Genomic DNA, 22,834 nt, shown 5'->3' with positions numbered 1-22,834 from the left:
CAATGACCCAAATAGAAAGTATTTGAAAAACTGAACCCACTTGACGGGGAGGGTGGCTTCCTCAAAAGGAAGGAGACGCACATCCAGCTGAACTTCTGAACATTTACGCACGCGGGGAGTCGTTTGAGATGAAACAAAATACACATACTTCATTATTTAAATATGTGCGCACTGCACCGTTCCTTATCCTCTTTTGATTGTTCAGTATATCTCGAAACATGCATTTAGTCAGCTCTGTTGAACATCTGAGACTTATGTATCGCTGATATGGAGGCACAAGAGGTGGACAAGAAGACGAATTAGCACATTAGTACTCAGGCTGACAACTGGCATCCTCCTCTCCAATTAAAGTTAACGTAGGAAAGGCTCAGCAAAAAAATTAATCTGCCATGACTGAGTAAAAAGCTTTTGTAATGATGCAGACCAACATTGAGACTAATTATGGAGAAAAGGAGGCTTCGGTTCAGTGTTTTTTTTCAGGTGCTCAGTTTTATGTAAAGGCTGAAACATTGATTTTGAAAATTCAAATGAAAGCTGAACAGAGCAAAACCCAACTTTATGTTAAAGACATTCTAATGCTTTCTACTATATCTATAGCTATACTGATATGGACATAGATCTACAGTAAAGTCTCGTTATATCGATATTCAAGGGAGTCCGAAAAAATATCGATATAACCGGGACTATCGATATATCCGACCCTGTTTGCATGTAATTTTCTCCGTGCGTGCATAGAAATAGTGTCGATATAACCGGGACTATCGATATATCCGATATCGATATAACGAGACTTTACTGTATTTTTATATCCACAGTATTTATCTTTGTAAAAAGATGCATACTTGTGGACGTACAAGAATGCTGACGTTTTTTTAACTCAATTAAAAAAATTTTTAATACGGTTCGACGAGTTGTAAACAACCAACCAGTGTTATTTCACACTTCGCCTACGATGTGGCGTCTCGACAATAACATTCAAATATTTGTCCACTTTGATAAAATGTTTGTAGACCTCAGGCGCCATAAAATGAAGGTGATTGTATGAACGGAATGAATGGACATACACTTCGCAAACAGAAAGATGGCCTCATATCACCCCAACTCTTAAAAATGAGATTGCAATGCATTTAATTTACTCTGTCTTCCACTAAACATTTGGCTTTGTCATGAATATCTGCACAACCCGATACACCAGACCGCAGTAGTCATTGGAGTTTTGATGTCCAACATGGAAGTTTTGGAAAAGACGCGATAAGTATGTAATAAAGTTCAAAATCAAGAAGTCAAGAGGAGAAAAAAAATTATGGAATTTTGGAAAGTGACCACCTCTGGAAACGGTCATATTCAAATGAGTCATCTTTTTTTTCTGACTATGCCATTAGGACTGTACAACCACACATCACTCACACCGTATCAGCTGGACATTATCCGACTGGGTCGGTTCCTCGGGTTCTATTCTATTTACATGGACTATCTGCTAATCTGAAAATTGCATTTGTCGACGTTGCTGGATTACCTTCTCTATGATTTCTTGGAAATGAAAAATACTGAAGAAATGGTGTGTGTCCATTCCATTTCCCACAACCTATAGTTAAAAATTATGTATTACAGTAAAGTCTCGTTACATCGATATTCAAGGGAGTCCGAAAAAATATCGATATAGCCGGGACTATCGATATATCCGATCCTGTTTGCATGTAATTTTCTCCGTGCGTGCATAGAAATAGTATCGATATAACCGGGACTATCGATATATCCGATATCGATATAACGAGACTTTACTGTATTATCATTGGCGAGATAGAAAGAGATGATTGAATGTAAAGTTAGCAAGATTTTATTTGTCTATCACACTAAAAAAAATATAAGTCAACTGGCGGAAGAGGGAAGAGCTGCTTTTCCACCTGTCAGCCACAGTACGCAGAGCTATTTTTGAGAAGAAAACAAGGGGGCTTAAAATCACTAAATCCCTTAATTCAACAATTTGAAAGCGGGCCATTGCAACGTGTGAAGGAAGAACAGAGGACTGCATGTCAATACATACACTCACATGTTCTTCCATCCCTGTATCTTTGTCTTTTGTATGGCCTCTAGGTCAAGAAGTTACGCCTGTGCTAGCTCACTTACTGTCATCCAACACCCTATTGACTGTGAATCTAGCTGAATGCAGGTGTATAAGTGCGCGTGTGTGTGCCTGCATGGTGGCTCAAGTGTAAACAGAAGTTTTGTGGACAGTAATGTAGGTGTGTTTGGAGGTGTGTGACAATCTTCTTTTATTCCGCCGTCCAATTCCTTGCCCTGTTGTTTAATTGGGTGCACTGATGGCTGACAAGGTGTGCAGTAATGTGTCTGTCACCTTCGTCTAGCTGTCAATAAGACAGCAGATTTGCCAATGTGGCAACAATGTAAAGTAATGCAGTAAATGTGTTGGGCTTGAACAAAATAATCCAAAATGAAATTGGATGCAATGGATCGAAACAGGGCGCCGAGAGACAATCTCGAGGAGAGCTCGTCTGCATGCATTTAAATGCATTGGTTTGATAGCGCATAAGGTTTCGTGACATGAAATAATCCTGATGTGATGTGTGCTGTATATTTACAAGCTTTATTTCCAGTCTTCCTTTTTTTGTTTAGAGTTGAACCATTATCCATTCATATTATAATTATTTCAAGAATATATGTTGTATGTGAAGGTGTAATGTAAGTGACGCATTATAGCCATGACAACCTTTAGATCTCAAAGTTTACGGGTGTCACATATGATGCTCGTTTGAATACCACTTCCAAGGGACATTTTTCAATGCATTTATTTGCCTTTTTCTTAACGCCAGAGATGGTCCCTTTGGGTTAGTTTAAAGGACAACCGACGTCTCCGGACAAGTTGTGTCCATAATTTGTAAAATGGCTTCAAATGACTTCTACTGAGCGTATTTTAAAAAGCTTCCACCGCATGTAGCTATATTTTACGTTTTAAGACTCGTGCTGAATATTCCGGAAGTCTTGTTTTTGAGTTGGTGACGAGTCCGTACGTGACGTCACTGAAGGAACGCCCCTGAGCAAAAAAAAGGACACGTTATAGCAGTCCTTCCATCACGTCAATGCTTGTTTGGTCTGAAAACCTCGTGTTGCACCAGAAAGAGCCAGAAGAGGGCGTCCAAGCTCCATGTAAGGAATTTATCATCCTGTGGAAACGGACTGATTCATTCCTCACAGGTGCTGGGTGGCCATTTTCTGCTTCTTTTTGGGTGAGAGATTTCCCCCCAATGTTGCCTCAAAATGGCACGAAATAAATTCTTTAATTGGTTGCAAACATGTATGCTTTTCTCTTCAGAACTATTTGAATCATATTCATAACTGGATGTGTAACAAGAAAGCACATTCTCCGAATCTGAAGCCATTGTTTTGATTCTCCAGCAATGCAAGACGTCTTGGCGTGACGTCACGAACTGGGGGTGGGACTTTCTGAAAATGCCCAATTCGCAGCTTAATTTTTTGCAGAATTTGGACACTTTAAGTCATTTTTATAGGTGTTTTGCATTTGAATAAAAATATCATAATTCGTGTTTTGGGTATTTTAGATGCGATATGTTTTATATGTTTTTCTGATGTCAGTTAGGAACCAAAAAAGTGACGTCGGTTGTCTTTTAAGTTTGAAAAAGCAGATTTTCGCCACCGTTAAAAAAGATTGTGATTCAAACATTGATATGGGAAGTCATTTGTCAGAGATGGCACAAACCTTTAGCCAAATTTCTGCTTCCATTTTGATTGTCTATTTCGTATTACCTACGTAATTACCTATAAACCCACTGGAAAAGAATTATGACAGTTGGAGGCTCACAAAAGAACATTTGGTTGTTGGTTTTTTTTCTAAACCAAAGCTAACGCTGAAATAAAATTCATTCATTTAAAAAAAAGATTTTTCCAATAGGAAATAAGAGAAATAATTGTTCCAGGTTCAAACTGCCTCAATTTGAAAAAATCTAATAGCAGTGTCAACAGTTTAAATGGACTACCAATTATGTAAACAGTAAAAAAAATATTCAAGACATGTCTTAATTTGAATGAGCATGAAAGCACAATTTTTAGGAACCGTACCGAGTCTGTTTTCATCATTTTCCTGTTAACAACCAGGTAAGGTCGATCTGCCCTGAACAAATCACTGAAAAGAAATGTACAAACACGCACATACACACATTTAATCTTTGTTCAGATATCAGGTAGTTCAACTTTTGAGGTTCAATTTGTGACACCTTTCAATGCAATGAGCCCCGCTCTTCTTATGAACTGCGGGTGTCTGGAAGAACACACAAGTTTTCAATGGAGCTGACAAGCTGACAAAGTATTTGATTGGGTGGGCTCGCTCTCACCATGAGAGATACTCGGCACTCAAGTGGCCTCAAATCTGCTTGATGAGCTGAGCTTTAATAGACTTCTCCTCTACCGTGCATCAATTTTCTTCTACTTGCCTGCACACACATCATGATGAATGTGTGTTACGTAATTTATGGCTTAGATAAATGATTGTAGTTTCTGTCAGCCTGAAAACGGATACATTAAATTTTGGGGGTGGGGAGGGGGGCTCAAATTGATATTAAACCCTTAAGTGCAGCATGTTGTAAACAAAAAATGACTAGCCAAGGCCATGCATGTATTCACAGTCAAAGCTCTTCAACTGAGCACAGATTACAAATACAGTAAAGTCTCGTTATATCGATATCGGATATATCGATAGTCCCGGTTATATCGATACTATTTCTATGCACGCACGGAGAAAATTACGTGCAAACAGGGTCGGATATATCGATAGTCCCGGTTATATCGATATTTTTTCGGACTCCCTTGAATATCGATATAACGAGACTTTACTGTATTTGTAATCTGATCTGTGTCATGATCTGGTTGGCGACCAACGGGGGGGCGCTGTCGGCCCCGCCTGCACCTGCACAGGTGCTGGTCATCCCGATCAGTGGCGGTCTGCCACGTTCGGATTGGCGAACGACGGGTAGCGCTGTCAGCCTTGCCTGCAGCCTCGCAGGTGCTGGTCGTTACAATCAGTGGCAGTTAAAAGGACTCCCGGCACGACCATTCGGGGTCGGGTCATTGTATGCATTGTGTATGCATTGTATGCTGTGCATGTGTTTGTTTCATCTTGGCAGACTTTTACTCTTGGTCTTTTTTTTGATACTTTGTATTTTTCTGTTTGAATGACTTTGATATTTTAGATTTTGTTGCTGTTGACTTTATTTTAATACAATTTCTCAAATACAACCTGCTGCTCCCTCCTGCCTGCTTTTCGGGATCCACAACTGCCATCACCACCTTGTGAACCTGGACAATCTGTGACATAACCTGATCTAAATAATGTCCATAACAAATAAGTACATTCTGCATTCTGTTTTTACAAAATACATCAAATATTTATAGAAGAAAATCCATAAAACGTGGTAACATTTATAGACGAGAACAGCGTAGAAATGAATGAGTTTGATCATATTTTGTGTTTTTCATATGTGTATTGAGTTTGTTTTGGTGGAGAAAATAAATTGTAATTCAGTGAGTGGGCAAACTAAAAGGAGAATGCGTCATTATTAAAAGTGGGATTGTGTGTACGGGGACGAGGTGGGGGGTTCTTTTGGCTTCATGTCTGGATGTGTGTTGCCACCCACAGGCCGTGGTGGGTAACAACGTTATCTAGGCAACCAGGCATTCATTTGTCGAGGAATAAGGACAGGAAATAATGGGCTCAGAACTCACTGAAGTAAAGCACTTGAATCACTTGGGGACACAGGTGAGCTCAGGGTAACGGAAAGGAGAAGAAACAGGCACAAGCACACCCTCCTAAAATCTTCAATCGGGTCTTGCATAAGAGCTGTTTGGGGGGTATTACAGACCTGGATGATTGTGTGGAAAGAAAATTTTTCAAACGTCTCCACACTGTGGCCAACAGGCTGCCTCCGGCCCGCCTCCCCATGTGGTCTGTCCTCCCTGAAGAAAACCTTTTGTCTTTGTGTTTTTCTTGGGTGGGCGGAAGTGACACAACGGCGCACTGTATGGCACGAAGTCCCGCCCATAGTTCTCAGAACTACTTGGACAAGTCTTATGGTGAGTTGCATTTCTTAGATGGTCTGGATTAACTCGCATTTTCATGACAATATCTTGTTTTGTTTTGTCTTTTGTACTGTGTCGTGTATCTAATTAGTTTCCTGATTTCTTTTGAGTCTAGATAACTTTTTGTATCGTTATTTAATCAAGTTTTGTCAAGTGGAACTTTGAAGTAGTTGTGCTTCATGGTGCTTTTCTGTTGCGTAGTTAGTCACAAGACGGAACCCATGCGACTTCACCCGTCCCTTCTGCCATACTGTGTTGCAGGTAATAATTGTTTCATTTCATTTGTATTGTATAGTATTTCGTTTCTTGTGTCGTGTTTCATTTGGCCGTGATTGTTAGTGGCGTGTCGAACTGTGCCGCCATTATCCAGCGCACCGCGTGCTTGCGCCGACGTATCGCATGTGATGCGTTCAGAGACATCATGTAAATAACATTGTTCTGGTGTTGTATTCTCTTTTTCGGTAAATAACCACAATACGTTGTTCATTATGTTTTGTCATCTACAACGTTTTGCATATCGAGAAGTACTTGGACAAGTTTTATGTTATTCACAAGACGAAACCCATGCGACTTCACCCATCCCTTCTGCCATACTGTGTTGCCGCAATAAAAGTAAAAATACACATGCACGCGTCTGGTATAATTAAGACGGCAGCAACGTGGAGATGAAGACAATCACTCTTGTGACACCCGTCACACATGTATGCATTTTTGTCATTAGGACTGTATTTTTTTTTTTACCTGTATTTTATTCTGTGAAGAACCAGGGAAAGGGAATTTAGTTTGCTTTATTTAATCAAGAGTGTTATTGTTCATTATTACACACTTGACACATTTCCTCAACCGCAAGCATCATTTACCTTTTGTAAGCATGTCGCAGGATGCCTGAGCACTAAAAAGATCAGCAGCTCTCAGTGCAATCATCACTAGGTTGTCTGAGTAACTGTCGGAAAAGGGAGAAGGAAGATATTGTGAAACCAAGAGCTTTATGGTTATTAAATCACACTAAAATGTTTATCAAACTTTTATGGCCCATTTTCCAACAGCAATAATTGCGCTGGGTTCTGGCAGGATAAAGGGAGTGAAGTCAGTCAACGGAGAGTTTCTTTTTTATGTTGCTTTTCCATTGCAGATGTTAGAAACGGAAGGTTATATTAACTGTTGTTTGCCAAGTATATTTGAATGTTTAAAGATATTTGCGAGGAAAACAATTTTATCTTCAAGGCATGAAAAGAAGAGATTATAATAATACGCACGGAGAAAATTACATGCAAACAGGGTCAGATATATCGATAGTCCCGGTTATATCGATATTTTTTCGGACTCCCTTGAATATCGATATAACGAGACTTTACTATATATATATATATATATATTTGCTAATATATATTATTGCTAATCTCATATGATCACAAATTAAGTGACCTGTAATTGTTTGTTCCCAAAAATGCAAACAACTCTGATGTCATTTTTAGTCAACTGTAAGTATCAAAAAGGCTGCCGCCTGAGATGTACCAAATTGAGAGGATTTTACTGCTGAATTTATATTCCACAAACAAAATAGAATGCCATAGACACATAATTATATATCATATGCACCATATATAATTAATAAAAAAAACATTATTTTGATGACCACTCTTTTAAAACAACTAAATGTTATTAACTATTGAGTTTCTCTGTGTAAGCTTTCAGTCGTACAGGAGTGGTCCATCGATGAAAAGGTTTCTTCAGTCGTCATCTGTACTTCTTTGAAGGTGTCGGACGTTTCGCTTCTTATCCAAGAGGCTTTGTCAGCGAACTAAAGTTTACTTTTCATCGACAACTATCGAGTTTGTTTCTTATTATGTCATAGTGGGGTTGTCTTGGCTTGTGTGAAGCACATTGAGTTGCCTTGTGTATGAAATGTGCCATATTATTAAAGCTGCCTTGCCTCACCGCTAAAATACAGACAAGCATTTGGGTGGGCTGTTGCACAGATGTGACACTTGACAAACACAGGAGTGATGCATTATGAAGTTTGAATATGAGATATGCCCCCAATAATGATGTTGCTGTCTCCTTTGTTTTATTCATTGCCCTGAGGATTATATAGCCTGCAGCTTTGCATAGCCAAGTGAGCTCCTGTCAAGGAATGAATGTGGCGACGCTAGATTTACAGTGGTGATGCTTCACCGTTAGCTATCGGTACTCAATGTAAATAGCACCCAGAACCACTAATGGAGGGTAGTTATTGTACACATCACTATTTTACTCTTGTCATTTGGATGTTTGGTAACTTGACCTTTTAAGACAAAAACCCTCATGCAAGTGTTGTAAAATAGAAAGGAATGCATTAAAAAGGAGGCAGGACAAACAAGATTTTTTAAAAAAGGAGGCAAGAGGTTGACAGATGAAGCAAAAGGAGCTTTTTTTTAAAGTTTAAAGGACAACCGACGTCTGTGGACAAGTTGTGTCCGTAATTTGTAAAATGGCTTCAAATGACTTCTACCGGGCGTATTTTAATAAGATTCCACCGCGTACGTGCCCGTACGTGACGTCACGAAAGGAACGCCCCTGACTGAAAAAAAAAGACACATTGTAGCAGTCCTTCCATCACGTCAATGTATTTTGCTGTACTTGTTTGGTCTGAAAACCTCATGTTGCACCCAAAAGCCGCCAGAAGAGGGCGTCCAAGCTCCATGGAAGGAATTTATCAACCTGTGATTAATTCCTCACAGGAGCTTGGTCGCCATTTTCTGACTCTTTTCTGGGACGCTACATTGCAGTCCAGATGCCTCAAAATGACACGGAATAAATTTTTTAATCAATTGCAAACATGTACGCTTTCCTCTTCAGAACTATTTGAATCATATTCAAAACTGGATGAGTAACAAGAAAGCATATTCTCCGAATCTGAAGCCATTGTTTTGATTCTCCAGCAATGCAAGACGTCTTGGCGTGACGTCACGAACTGTGGGCGGGACTTTCTGAAAATGCCCAATTCACAGCTCAACTTTTTGCAGATTTTGGACACTTTAATAGTTATTTCATGTTTTCATATATTTGTTTGTTTGTTTATTTGTGTTTATTGATTTAAATGTAAATAAAATTTAAATAAATAGTTATTTCGTGTAGTATTCATTAATGTTTTGTGTTTATTAATTTTAATTTGATTAGTTTTAATTAGTTTTAAATTTTGATTATCGTTAACATTTGAGTTTTCTGAGTAGTTATTTCGTGTTTTCTTTTATTTTTTTGTGTTTATTTAATTTAATTTGATCTGAATCAGGTGCTACTATAGGAATCTAAAAGCCCTGTCTCATGGAAGAAAAGTTGCAAATGTAATGTACCATTGACAGCCTTGTTTTACCACTTTTTGTGATCATTCCTGTGCAGAACTGTGTTAAAGTTCAGAAATGAAGCCCAGTTCAGTAAGTTTTAACAAGCTTAAGAAAAGGAAATGATTCAAGTCACAAGCCATGCTTTACTTGTTATTGTTGCTTCGAAACGCAGCTTTTCTGCCAGGTACCGCGTAAAGCACAGCGGCAATCCTGGAAATTACCTGGAGTGAATGAATCCATTTTTGCCACAGTGAGATCAAATTGTGCTTACACGGTTGATGAAAATAACATCAGCCGTAGGAATAAATGCCTTGCCCTAACTGACAAGGGAATGCAATACATTCTTTCCTCTAATTCTACTTTTCTTTTCAACGTTTTCACTGAAACATTATCACATCATAGGAGAGTAAAATGAGTTGAAATGAAGCCACTGCCACTTGGAATGAAGGACAAAGTCACATTTTCCTCCACACTTTACTTTCCCTTCACACACATACACACCCTGACTGTTTTTCCTCTTTGTTCTTCCTGCTGTGAAACGCATTTGTTTATTTTTCCACAGTCCTTTGACATTCCTGGAAGTGTTTGAAGTGACACATTGCAATGAATGTATCCTCTCTCCCTGATTCGGGGCTTTGTTTCTCAAGTTTCAAGAGACACTGATATTGTTTTAGCACTCTTCTTTTTCAAGCGTGGTACACATGCCAGCCTCACAAATCCATCAAGTGACACGTCATGTGGACTTCTGAATAAATGGAGAGGGTGTTCACAAGTAGGCAATATAAGATCATGAAAATGGAGTTAGTTAAACTCTCTTTGCACTTGTATAAGAATCTCTCCGGACACATGTTAACAAAAGGTAGAAAACAGGAACGTTTATTGCCGGCAGGGGGCGCAGTTTTACCGATACCCAACTTCTGCATCCCTCTGCCAAGCTATTTATTGAGAGTATATGCAACTTTAAGTGATACATTCGTAAACACAGTCTTATTGATTTGAATACCACACCACCGGACATCCAATGGTACAAGTACCAACATCCATTAACCAAGACAATGTTTTTTAATGGGTTGTCTTTCCATGAACTTATATTTTTGTAACTTGGCTAACGAGCTCTTCCTGTGCAGGAGTTTACCAAGTCCAAAATTCCAGCCAAGGATAGATTTCTTACCTGAGGATGACAGTTTAACAGGCTGTGTCTGTTCAACTCAGATGGACCCAAAATGTTCTGTGTTTCCATTGTGCGCCTTGTTTTCGGCCAACTAAGCATACAACAGCATGAAACTTTTAAATATGATAACTTCTATTCTGAGTGAGAAAGATATTGAGGAGTTCTTCCCCTCAAAAAGTTGGAACGATCATTATTAGAATATTGGCGTAAACACATCAATAATATACCCTCATGTTTTTCACCTTTATCATAAGAACAAACTCTTATTATTTTCTTCTGTCATCCATCATGCAGCTCCGATCTCTGTTGCATTAATAAGTCAAGAATGCACTTTTTGGCTTTGCCGACAGCAGAGGTGGGCTGGTGCAAAGATAAGTGTACTTATGAAATATTGAACACCCCGATGCACAGCAGGTGTTAACCTGTGTGTGTGTGTGTGTGTGCGCGCATATATGTGTGTGTACTTGCTTGACAGGGATTACCTAGTGGAGTGCTATGAATATTTTAGACTGCTCCCAATCTAGCCTGACAGTTAATGATGTTAGAAAGGATAATTGAAAGGAAGGTAATGAAAGTATTAACTCATTCACTGCCAGATGTGAAAAAAATGTGCCAGGGTTTTTGTCATTGTCAGTTGAATTCGCGGACTCACAGAATATTGAGTTTGAGGACTACATAAACATTCAATGCAGCGTAAGAAATCTTAGACTCTCTTCTTTCATCGGAAAAAAAGGTTAATTCCTAAACTAAATTATATGGGTCTGAAGTTATATGAGCGTGAAATGAGGGCGGCTGTTAAAAATACAATGCAATACATATATGTTGGTTGAGATAGCGCTTTAACAACAGCTGAAGCTGGAACATAGCGCCAACATGGAAAAAAGGAAAATGTTGCCCTCTTGTGGGAGGGAAAACAAATTGCCAGAGGTCTGGCCAGTGCTTTATCGCTTGTCCCTGATGAACTCCTTTCTTGCTTTGCCAGCATGTTTTGGTCATGATCAAGTTTCATTACATTATTGTATAAAGGAAAAAAAAGTTTTGTCCACTAAGTTTACCTTTTTCTGCCATTGTGTTACATGTATGTTAGCAATTTCATGCATTCAATTAATCTACCTTGTATGATTTTGGAATGAGGGGGAAATACTGGGACACAGAGAAAACCCACGCAAGCGCACCGATATCATACAAACTCCAAATAGGAAGGTCGGGGCCAAGAATCAAACCGCCAGATGACTACATTGGCAGATTTGTGTAGTTTTGTGTGTATTTTTTTAAATCCATCAATATAGATTAGGGGGGAATAACTTTAAAAGATATGAATAAATTCACAAATGGAATTTCTAATCCGCTGATCGAGTCCTGTTAATTAAGAATGTCTTAAATTGTGTTCAATTAAGATAAATGATTATCTGCTTCTCGGTCATTTTGTGGCCCAGACGTCTTTAATCACTTAAGACCCTGAGGACTGATTAAAAAAATGAATTCCTCAACTCCATATTAGTGATTTCCACAAGTGGTCTAGAGATATATACAAGTACAATGAGCCAGAAAGTCAATTAGATTTCACTGTAGATTTGAAAAAATTAATTAATTACTTCCGGGTAGAGTGAACGCTGGCGCGAATGGCTGCCGCTACTCACCCGCACAAAAAAAAATCCTGTGACTGTAAAGTGTCCTTGAGAATTTTGAAAGGTGCTTAGAAATTAAATGTATTATTATTATTATTATTATTATTGTTATTATTATAGCACACCGGCTTCACAGTGCAGAGGTCGCCGGTTTGCGTCACAGTCAGGCCTCCCTGTGTGGAGTTTGCATGTTCTCCCCGGGCCCGCGTGGGTTTTCTCCAGGTCCTCCGGTTTCCTCCCACTCCAAAAACATGCATGGCAGGCAGATTGAAAACTCCAAATTGTCCCTATGTGTGAGAGTGAATGTGAGAGTGACTGTTGTACGTCTTTGTGTGCCCTGCGATTGGCTGGCAACCTATTCAGGGTGTACAATGTCTCGTGCCAGAAGACAGCTGAGATAGGATCCAGCCCCCCCCGCCCGACCCTAATGAAGAATAAGGGGTATGGAAAATCCTTTCATTTCATCATTCAAATAGACTGGATACATCCGGAAATATGTAACTCTAAAAAATGTGCACTAGAGGTCACTAGAGTATAACTCTATTTCTATAGCTATAGTCTACGACGTATTTCATACAACACAACTAAATCGTTCTTCAGTCAGTCTCCACACGCGAACTTATACGCACACATACACATTCACACACGCACACACACTTTCGACTATACACCCCCCCCCCCCCAAAAAAAACGTCAACACGTGAACTTTAAAGCGTCAATGTGAGACCTCCAGAAACATCCACGTCGATTAAACCATATGTGACAAAAACTTCAAGGATTACACACAAAAAATACAAGTCAGAAAAAACACAGGTTGGTTTGTATACAAATGACTGACTATGTAATTGTAAGTTTACCATACAGTGTTGCATATACAGTACATATATTGATAGAATAGAATCATCAAAGATGTCTTTGGCAGATCTGAAAAAGTACTGTTTATTTATGTCAATGCTTATCAAGACTTGAGGTCATCCATATGCCACTTTTTCATTGAATTGTCTTTATGAATGTTGCGTTTTTCCCACATTTTTTCATGGTGGCTCAGGATAGCGTTTTCTTGCCAAGAAATGAGCAGGGTTGCCTTATATTTTGTAGAACTGCTGATCCACATCCTTTTCTTCATCCTACTTCCTCCCTCTGCATTTGCATGTGCTCCCTCACGTGGCTGCAACAGCAGCCGCATGAGGAGGAAGAAAATCACAGGAGTTCATCTCCAACTGCTGTGAATGCATTGATCAAGATCTGTTTGGACCTAGATTTGAAAATGTCACCCTGTGGGTCAACTGCACATCTAGTCTTTTTACGTTGCATTTGCAATACAGCAAAGAATTATGTTCACGTGTTTTGTTTGTACTACTGCCTTAGTATTTGTTGACTTCAGTCAATTGAGCTACTGTAACGTTTTTTTTTTTTTGCTTTTGTTTTCTTTTTATTTCGTTTTAAATTGAGGATGTGTCCCATTCCAAATAATATAGATGTGCAATCAGCACTGGCATTCCCTTCATACTCGAGCATCACCGTCAATATGCAATTGACTTTCTATATTTTACAATACAGGTATACGGCTCTCTTCCTCTTGCTCTCTTTTGCTATTATGCTGCTTAAAAAAGGAACAAGCTCTCCTTTGGGAGTGGCAACGGAGGGCACTGCTGATATACCCGTGTGCGTGTTCATTTGCGTGAGTGTGTGAGTGCGTGTGTGTAATTTGAAACCATTAGACACAAGGTCATTTGTGGCCAGCTTGAGAGGAACTGTTTTATGCGGAATCTGCTTCAAGGACTGATTGAGAGTTGATATTAGAGCTGCAATTATGCCTTTAGTCAAAAAGGAAACAAGAATGCAGTATTTATAAATATATACAAATAAATTAATATTCAGTCCACAAGAATGGGGGTGACAGGAAACAGACGGTTATGAACGTTTTTACTTTATGTTACTTCCGGGTTGAGTGAAGGCGTCTGAATGCCGCTGCTCACCCGCAGAAAAAAATATCCTGTGACTGTAAAGTGTCCTTGAGGGTTTTGAAAGGCGCATATAAATGAAATGTATTATTATTATTATTATTCTATGATTAAAAAAAATCATAACTGATGTATGGTATTCCTGAGCGCCTTGGTGGTCAAGTTATCGTGTTGACCTCACAGTGCTATGATCGACTGCAGCTTGCCAGTGACCTTAAACTGGACTGAAAGTAGAAAATAGGTGGGGGTGCTAACAAACAAGGACAGATTAAAAGTTAATACTGTACATGAATTCAAATGACATTTAAGTATTTATATAAGGCAACCTTCTGTTTTTTTTTTTCAACCAAACAACCAAGATAATTGCGTCATTTGACCCAAGTAGTGTGTTAGTCTCTTTTAAATCCACCTGTTTGGGTTAAGTGTTTAGAAATGAGCTCGTGATTGCTAACCCTTAGGATGAATTGCTGTGACAGGTAAATCAGAATCAGAAAGCCCGTAATAGTCCCACAATGGGGAAATTTGTAATCTACAGCAGCAAAATTGAAAGAGGTGGGGGTGAAAAAAATAAACACAAAGTATTCGATGCATAATAGAAATGTCAAAAGACTGAACTGGATAACTGCGCAAAAAATGTTTCATAAAAAGAACTGTACATCATGCAAGTATGAAATTACAGTATAAAAAGCATATCTGATTAATATAACAGTGTTGAATAAATAAATTAGTGCTTGAAAAGCTACAAGCACCCCTAGTTAAATTTAGCTTCCTATTTCCCCATGTTCTGATATGTCCATCTGAATGCACCAAACTTCACTGTATGCAGACAAACACGCAGTTTACAGCAGTAGTTCTTAACCTGTGTTCGGTGAATCAGACATAAGGAGTCAACAGAGCCTTTGCAATGGCGCGGCTCAGACACACCTGACTCAACATGTCAATTATATTTATGACATGCTTTTATTTTACACAAATAATATGCTAATATGCATGACGTACAGCACAGATGAAAGTAATGTCCTCTCAGACCCAGCGTGCAAGGCACTTATAATATGGCTTAAAAAGACATACAATTGACAACAGACAATACATGTAATTTCTGAATGTAAAGTGAGGTAGTGTTGTATGTAAAGTGAGGTATCGCCGTATACCTATTCGTGGCCCTTCCAGTGCTTCGTCCTATGTTGGTTTGTATTCTTGGGTGAGATTAGTACTATCATCAGAATCAGAAAACCTTTATTCGTCCCACAATGAGGAAATTTCCATAAAAACATATTTTATTTAAGATACAATCTACGTGAGCAATGAGCATGGACCGTTCTGTTCATCAAAATAAAAACCTTTATTCATTACCAAGATGTCAACATTACTGTGCAGCTTGTCCCGTAACTGAATCATTCGTAGTTTGTAAGTTGATAAAATGTATTCACACAATAATCAGAAATCTAAATGTCACTGGCAAAATATTAGCCTCATTTATCCCTTTTGCATAAATAAGTCACTTCTAAAGTAGGCATTGGTCATCATTGCAGCTGTAAAATTATTATTCAATCAAAATATGTAGGTCATACAAACAATGCTGTGCACAGGTGATTATTAATATTCGGTTAAAGTGTAATGGTTGATCACTGGCAAGAATATGGTCATTAAAAAAATCTGTGAAATGCATAAACGGAACAATTACATAAAATATAGAAACACAATTTTCCATGCAGCTGTTTTTTGTGCGTAAATTATCCAATCACTTTATGGAGCATTGTTGGAGTTTTCTTATACCTTGGCTTTAGCACATCAGGAATATACAACGAACATAACACGCCCTTCATTTTATTTTATGTTATTTTATTTTTTGCTAGGTAACCATTTTCAGTCATACGTTGTTCTCTCAGTCGTCGTCGAGCAGCCGGTGACATCATTCCCCTTTCACCCACTTCTCTCTCGGCTGCAGTGCGAGGTAACCTGCGGTCAAAAGGAGACGCATTCATAGTCTCACCGTCGTCTCGGAAACCCGAACGTCAAATTGTGAATGACTTGACTTTTGGTTTGAATTCAACGCTAAAACAGCTGACAAGCACGAACGCTATTCAATATCATTACACAGTCACAAAAAGACAAAAAAAATCATGAAGTGTCAGTGTTTTTGTTTTTTCTTTGTTTTGCGGGGGTGATTGGCAAGTCAAAATTGCTGTCAGTGCGCTTCTTGAGATACAGAGCCGAACCTCATCTGTTTTTCAAGTTCCGTGTTGTTTGTTACCGTTATAAACATTCCGTTAAGTAAAGAACGACGTCTTCGGATTCAATTTTTGATCGAATAATTTTCAATACGCAGTTTTGTTATATCCAACTGCAATTGAATGCTACACGCGGAAAGTCTCTGAAGAGGAGAGATGCTGACGGACATCCATCCATCCATCCATTGTCTGCCGCTTATCCGTAGTCAGGTGGATGAATGTGAAATCATACTGTAAAATTTACTCTGATGTGACGTTCAACTGTTTTTTTCCGAACAGCAAACGGAAAAACATCGCGACTCTTATGTAAAAATAAAATAAAAATAAAAGAAAACAACAACAAAACCAGTACATTTTGTAAACACATTTTATGACATCGTTATTCCAATAGCTTGGAGGCCATTCTAATGAACCTGTCTCACTCAGAGCCTGTGGAGGTTACTATCGGTCAAAGCACCCCGCCTCCTTCACCGGCAGCTCTGGGGTTACTATCGGTCAAATATTTCTATCCTCCGTTTCTTACTGAGGATTTATTCGGCGTCGACTGCAGGTAATTACACCAGTATTTTCAGTCGGCTGTGTACCACAATCACGATCTTTTGTATGTGCGTGTATTGGATAATGAGCACTGTAATTATGGGAATCATACTGAGGATCAAAATTATATTTTGGAATCCAATGCCGTTTCCCACTGTAATATCATCAAGGTTAGGGTGGATAGGGTGAATAAAGAAAAGTGTTCATGTGCTTTGCGACAGTCACAAATGTAGAATATATTAAGACCAGCGATCTTTTAGTGTACAATATGATTTGGTGTGCTGTAAATCAAACACAACTATTGATTTTCTATACTGTCATCCTCATTAGATTGATGGATGTGCTGGAGATGATTCCAGCTGACCTTGGGCGAGGGACAGTGTTACACCATGGACTGGATGCCGACAATCCACAGGGCACACTCACATTCGCCACTAGGGAGAACTTTGTCTTCGTTCAACCTGGATGGACATGCCAACTCTCCACGGGAAGGTCAGCGCCTGGATTCTAACCTAACACCTCTGAACTATGAGGCTGATCTGCGAAACAGTCATAAATCACATCTAAATTACATATGTCAGTTGATTAGGATGACTCACTCCTATCTTCACACAGTACAGGTATTTTTTATTTTATTTTTTTTTTGCTCAAGGAACAAAGCCACCCCATGAATCAAGGATTATGTGAACCTCTGAAGCATTTAGACTATTTTAGAACATCCAATAACATTGCAGTGACACCATGGCTATACAGTACTACTCAATACAATACAATACAATACAATACAATACATATTGATTTATATAGTGCTCTAACGACAGCTGAAGCTGCGACAAGGCGCTTAACACGGACAACTATCATATATATGTAATAAAGCAGTCACAAAAATAGTAGAAAGCATCAGGGCGTAAAACTAAGATCAAGTCTGAATCGTGCTGAGTCAAATGCTGAATAGTACAAGTTAATAGTATCAGTTAAATACAATGATTGTTATAAATAATTAATATGTACTCTCATTCAAAGATGAAGAACATCCATCCATCCATCTTCTGCGGCTTATCCGGGGTCGGGTCGCGGAACACCCCTGTTGAAATTAAAAATGCTTGTATGTAGAGGCCACTATTTTTTTCCCTTCCATCTACTTCGAGAAAATGAATAAAAGAAAAAGCATGTACTTTCCGATAATTTAATGTGCAGAAGACAGTTGAGCAGTTGCCATCCTCTTTGTGCGTTAATCAAGACCGTTTCGGACTCCTGCGGATACTGTAAGTTAGCCGGCAAACACTTCATGGAAATCAGTAGTCCATAAATACTCTGACATAAAAAAATGAATACATAAAAACACAGTTTGCCCATAAGTCAAGGTTGAAAAAATGTTTATATACAGTACTGTATATACTTGTTTAAAAATGTTGTATTTATTTCTTTGCACATCTAGAATTGTCCTCGTTCAACCTCATGGTGTTAATTATGCAATATGACTGCTAAGTCACAGCTCTGCATTATAAAGAGTTAAGAAGTTGAAATTATTAAAGTCCATATGATCATCATGAGATTTTTCTTCCAGGTCAAGGGAACTCTTCAATAGACCTGCCCTTAAACTGACCAGTCAATAAATTGACCTGACAAGTGGACATGGGCAAGGTACGAGCACGGATGTCTCTTATTGTTGTAACACGGCGGTTTGACTGTATTACAATGTGGATGCAATGGGGCACTGGGAGATGTCATGCTGTGAATCTCCAAAGCGTACCCATGGAAAAAGGACCGTAGCCTACTGTTGAGTTTTACTCGTTACTTGTTACCCCTGGCGGCAGGAAGTGCTTGGTGCTCTTAGGAAGTGCTGTCGAAGGCAGGGCCTACTTCCTAATCCCTTCGCCCAAGCCTCTTTTGTCAAGTCAGCCGCCAAGTCCTCAATTTCTTCGATTGTGGTTGCAATCTTCAGTCGCACTTGTGAAACCATTGTAATACCCTCGTTTGTGTTTATCGGGTAACATGTATTTCCAATTTGGTTTATTCACACAAATGGGAACTTAAAGGACAACCGACGTCACTTTTTTGTTTCCTAACTGACATCAGAAAAACGTTTTATAGCATCTAAAATACCCAAAACATGCAGTATGATAATTTTTATTGAAATGCAAAACACTAATAAAAATGATTTAAAGTGTCCAAAATCTGCAAAAAAATTGAGCTGCGAATTGGGCATTTTCAGAAAGTCCCGCCCCTACTTCGTGACGTCACGCCAAGACGTCTTGCGTTGCTGGAGAATCAAACCAATGGCTTCAGATTCGGAGAATATGCTTTCTTGTTACTCATCCAGTTATGAATATGATTCAAATAGTTCTGAAGAGGAAAGCATACATGTTTGCAATCGATTAAAGAATTTATTCCGTGCCATTTTGAGGCAATATTGGGAGGAAATGTATCACCAAAAAAGAGGCAGAAAATGGCCACCAAGCTTCGTGTGAGGAATTAATCAGACCGTTTCCACAGGCTGATAAATTCCTTCCATGGAGCTTGTTCGCCCTCTTCTGGCTCTTTTTGGTGCAACAGGACGTTTTCAGACCAAACAAGTACAGCAAAATATATTGACGTGATGGAAGGACTGCTACAACGTGTCCTTTTTTCGGTCAGTGATGTTCCTTCAGTGACGTCACGTACGGACTCGTCACCAACTCAAAAACAAGACTTCCGGAATATTCAGCGCGAGTCTTAAAACGTAAGATATAGCTATATGCGGTGAATCTTTGTAAAATATGCTCAGTAGAAGTAATTTGAAGCCATTTTACAAATTATGGACACAACTTGTCCGGAGACGTCAGTTGTCCTTTAAAGCACATTTCTTCATGGGCTGCTTTCGACGAGTCCAGTCACCCAAAACCCCTCTTTAATTCAACTTTCAATCTTTTTCATGGCGTTCTTACCATTTTCAACTGTAATGTGCTTTGATCCCTTAATTCACTGTTCCTTTTCTCTTCCACCTCAAAATGTCACATCATGTGCACATTTATGACAGACGGAATAGAAAGCATGTTTAAACTGAAGACTACTCTACACCACTATGTTGGGAATTCTGTGGATTCATTACAGGATGCTCAAAGGTACTTCTAAACAGGTTTGAACTCCCTGTATACCATTTGCAAATACTTTTTGCCTGCCCAAAATGTTTACTCTACATTAGCACATTCATACTTCCCTAGAGAACAAGGAAATGACGAGAGTAATGTACAATAGTTTATTATTAGTTGTGTGTTTGTTCGTTAATGTATTTGTTCATTCAGGATTTGTTATTGTTAGTATTTGTTTATTTTATTTATTTATTTTTACTTTTTTAACTTTATGTTACTTCCGGGTTGAGTGAACGCTGGCGCGTGTGGCTGCCGCTGCTCACCCGCAGAAAAAAAAATCCTGTGGCTGTAGTGTCCTTGAGAGTTTTGAAAGGCGCTTATAAATGAAATGTATTCTTCTTCTTCTTCTTCTTCTTCTTCTTCTTTCTTATTATTATTATTATTATTATTATTATTATTATTATTATTATTATTATTATTATTATTATTATTATGTATTTATTTTGCATTATGTATCAAATGGCTCAAAACAAATATGCGGATCAACCCTCTAAAGATGGAAGTCACTGATTTGCTGTGGCGACCCCTTGAAGGGAAAAGCCGAAAGGAAAAGAAGAGATCAAATATGCTCAAAAGAAGTGCCATGGCGCCAGTTAGGTGACGCTGGCCCTTTAAGAGATGTTTTGACGGAGCACGTGCACTCCTTATTTGGGATCGAGGCTGCTCGTGGTGACCGCTAGTTACCTCTACTGCTGTTCGTTTCTGCTCCGCATTGAGCGGCGATATAAAAACCGACTGGGGGTTGAACTACTGTTTGCATTGACTCAGACACAGATGCGAAGCACCGCTACGGGCGAGGATTACCGGTTTTTCTCCCCCTACCCCTCAGTTCATTTTAACGAGTCATTCTGTTGATGAGGTCTAACAAGAAAGGATATTCATCATAAAAGCTTGGTGAGTTTAGACTTCAAAGGATTTGACCGTTTCCCGCACTCGCCACGATTCAATTTAAATAGTTTTACATTTTCACGTCGTTCATTTTGTTATTATCGTTTGTTCAATATGTTATTATCGTGTCGATTCATTCCGAATATATTGTTGTTTGGGGAAGGACAATGTTTTTTATTCTAATGTACCAAGTAATATGTGTCTCTAACTTCAAATATTTACTTTTGTAGAAAGCATCTTTCATGAACAAATTAGAAATGCGTTCATGATGTTTTTGTTTGTCAGTGGTCATTGTCAGTTTGTGCTGCAAGTATGTATCCTCTCTTGCCAACTGCTCTGAGTTGGATAATCGTCCAACTAAATGTTAATCAGACATCAAAGGTTCTGCTAAAACTGTTTTATTTTGTCCCTTTTGGACGCATAAAAGCAACGAAAGGTGAACCATGTTTTTTTTTTGTGATTTGGGAATATTAACCGTTTTGTTTGTTCATTTTAACACGCACGGTTAGCACTGCGGTGGTTCATTGTTCGTCAAGAGCTTGTTCCGTTGTCTTCAGCATTTGACGCTTTGATGTGTAAACAAAAAGAAGCTGAATGTCTGATAGTAACCCCACTCCAATTAACACGCTTATTGAAGTGACATAATCAAACGGCAGTGAATTTTACCACGTATGTCGTGTTGTGTGGCATTGCGACTCTTATGAGCTTGTGCGTTATTTAATTGAAAATTGTCAGAACTCAAAGCAATGTTGTTTATTTTTAACCGTCCTTCTGTAATTACCCAAACGCATGCCATTTGATTTTTTATTGCATTATTGCATTATTCATGTGTTTCCCTTATATACGCGTGATTCTCCATCCCAGTTGTTATTGTTTTTAGAAGAATTGAAATGATATCGTTATCGTTTTTAATTTTACGTGGACATCTTGACGTGAATGTTTTATTGCAATGACCTGGGCTCTTATTTAAATCGTGTTCTAATTGTTGACCGGGGGTGTCTACAGTAACACGTGATGGATTGAATTGATGGTAAACAAGTATAAATTGACCATATTGGGATTTGCCACTAAGGGCGCTGCAGCTCTGCACCATTCCGCCTGAATAGTCCTTCGTAAATGCTTACTTGGCAGCATCTAAATTAATAAAGACGATTTCATTTGTTATTTAAATTTGTGTAGTATTTAAAAACTGTGACAATTACTGGATTCATTAGGAATTAGACACAGTTAAAATGAACACCATGTCATGCTATGTGGTTCACCTCCTCAAAAGAAAAGTTGGGTGCCTATGTACAGTATGCGTAAAACAAAGGGTAGTAAATCGCAAAGAAATGAATGAATGTATTCCACCATGATAATGTCAATACAGGCAAACTATTTGCCACAACATTAAGTACTCCCGCAAACTACACTGTGATCCAATACAAGAGCCGTATCTACATTTCAGCATTTATAGGAATTCATTAAATTTTCATTCATTCATTTTCCGAACCACTTAATCCTCATTAGGTTATTATTATTACATATTTTTGGAATGTGGGAAGAAACCGGAGGACCCGGAGAAAACCCACCTAAGTATGGGGAGAACATGCAAATTCCACACAGGAAGCGGAAACCTGGAATTGAACCTGGTACCTATGAACTGTGATGTCGACGTGTGAACCACTCAACTACCAGGCCGCCCATTTATATGTGTAAAATTGACATTGTCAGCGAGGTATTTTACTACATATTGTAGTGGTAGTTTGCAGTATTGAAACATCGTCTGACAGATGCACTTGGGTTATATTATCTGTGTTCCAGAAAATGCTTCTGAAGAATATTAAACGTCTTTTTAAAGAGAGAATGATGCA

The 22,834-nt window shown here is 38.7% G+C and overlaps 1 protein-coding gene and 1 long non-coding RNA gene across 2 annotated transcripts in view; both read left to right on the top strand.

Moving 5' to 3' along the window:
- The first annotated feature begins 6,308 nt into the window (after positions 1 to 6,308).
- On the top strand, positions 6,309 to 18,722 carry LOC148892893 (uncharacterized). Its single transcript, XR_016116239.1, has 4 exons — positions 6,309 to 6,369; positions 16,051 to 16,148; positions 17,293 to 17,454; positions 18,530 to 18,722. It is a non-coding gene; the product is annotated as an uncharacterized LOC148892893 (long non-coding RNA).
- Positions 18,723 to 20,791: 2,069 nt separating this feature from the next.
- LOC148892892 (phospholipid-transporting ATPase ABCA1-like) overlaps positions 20,792 to 22,834 on the top strand; it is a 32,867-nt gene continuing 30,824 nt past the window's right edge. The window contains exon 1 of the mRNA XM_089007307.1: positions 20,792 to 20,987. The gene's annotated coding sequence lies outside the window, so the exon portion shown is untranslated. The remainder of the gene's footprint in view (positions 20,988 to 22,834) is intronic.

The sequence above is a fragment of the Hippocampus bargibanti genome, linkage group LG10, assembly GCF_051943395.1.
Source record: "Hippocampus bargibanti isolate YZ-2025 linkage group LG10, ASM5194339v1, whole genome shotgun sequence".
Classification (NCBI taxonomy): domain Eukaryota; kingdom Metazoa; phylum Chordata; class Actinopteri; order Syngnathiformes; family Syngnathidae; genus Hippocampus; species Hippocampus bargibanti.
This window is presented reverse-complemented; position numbering and strand designations above follow the sequence as displayed.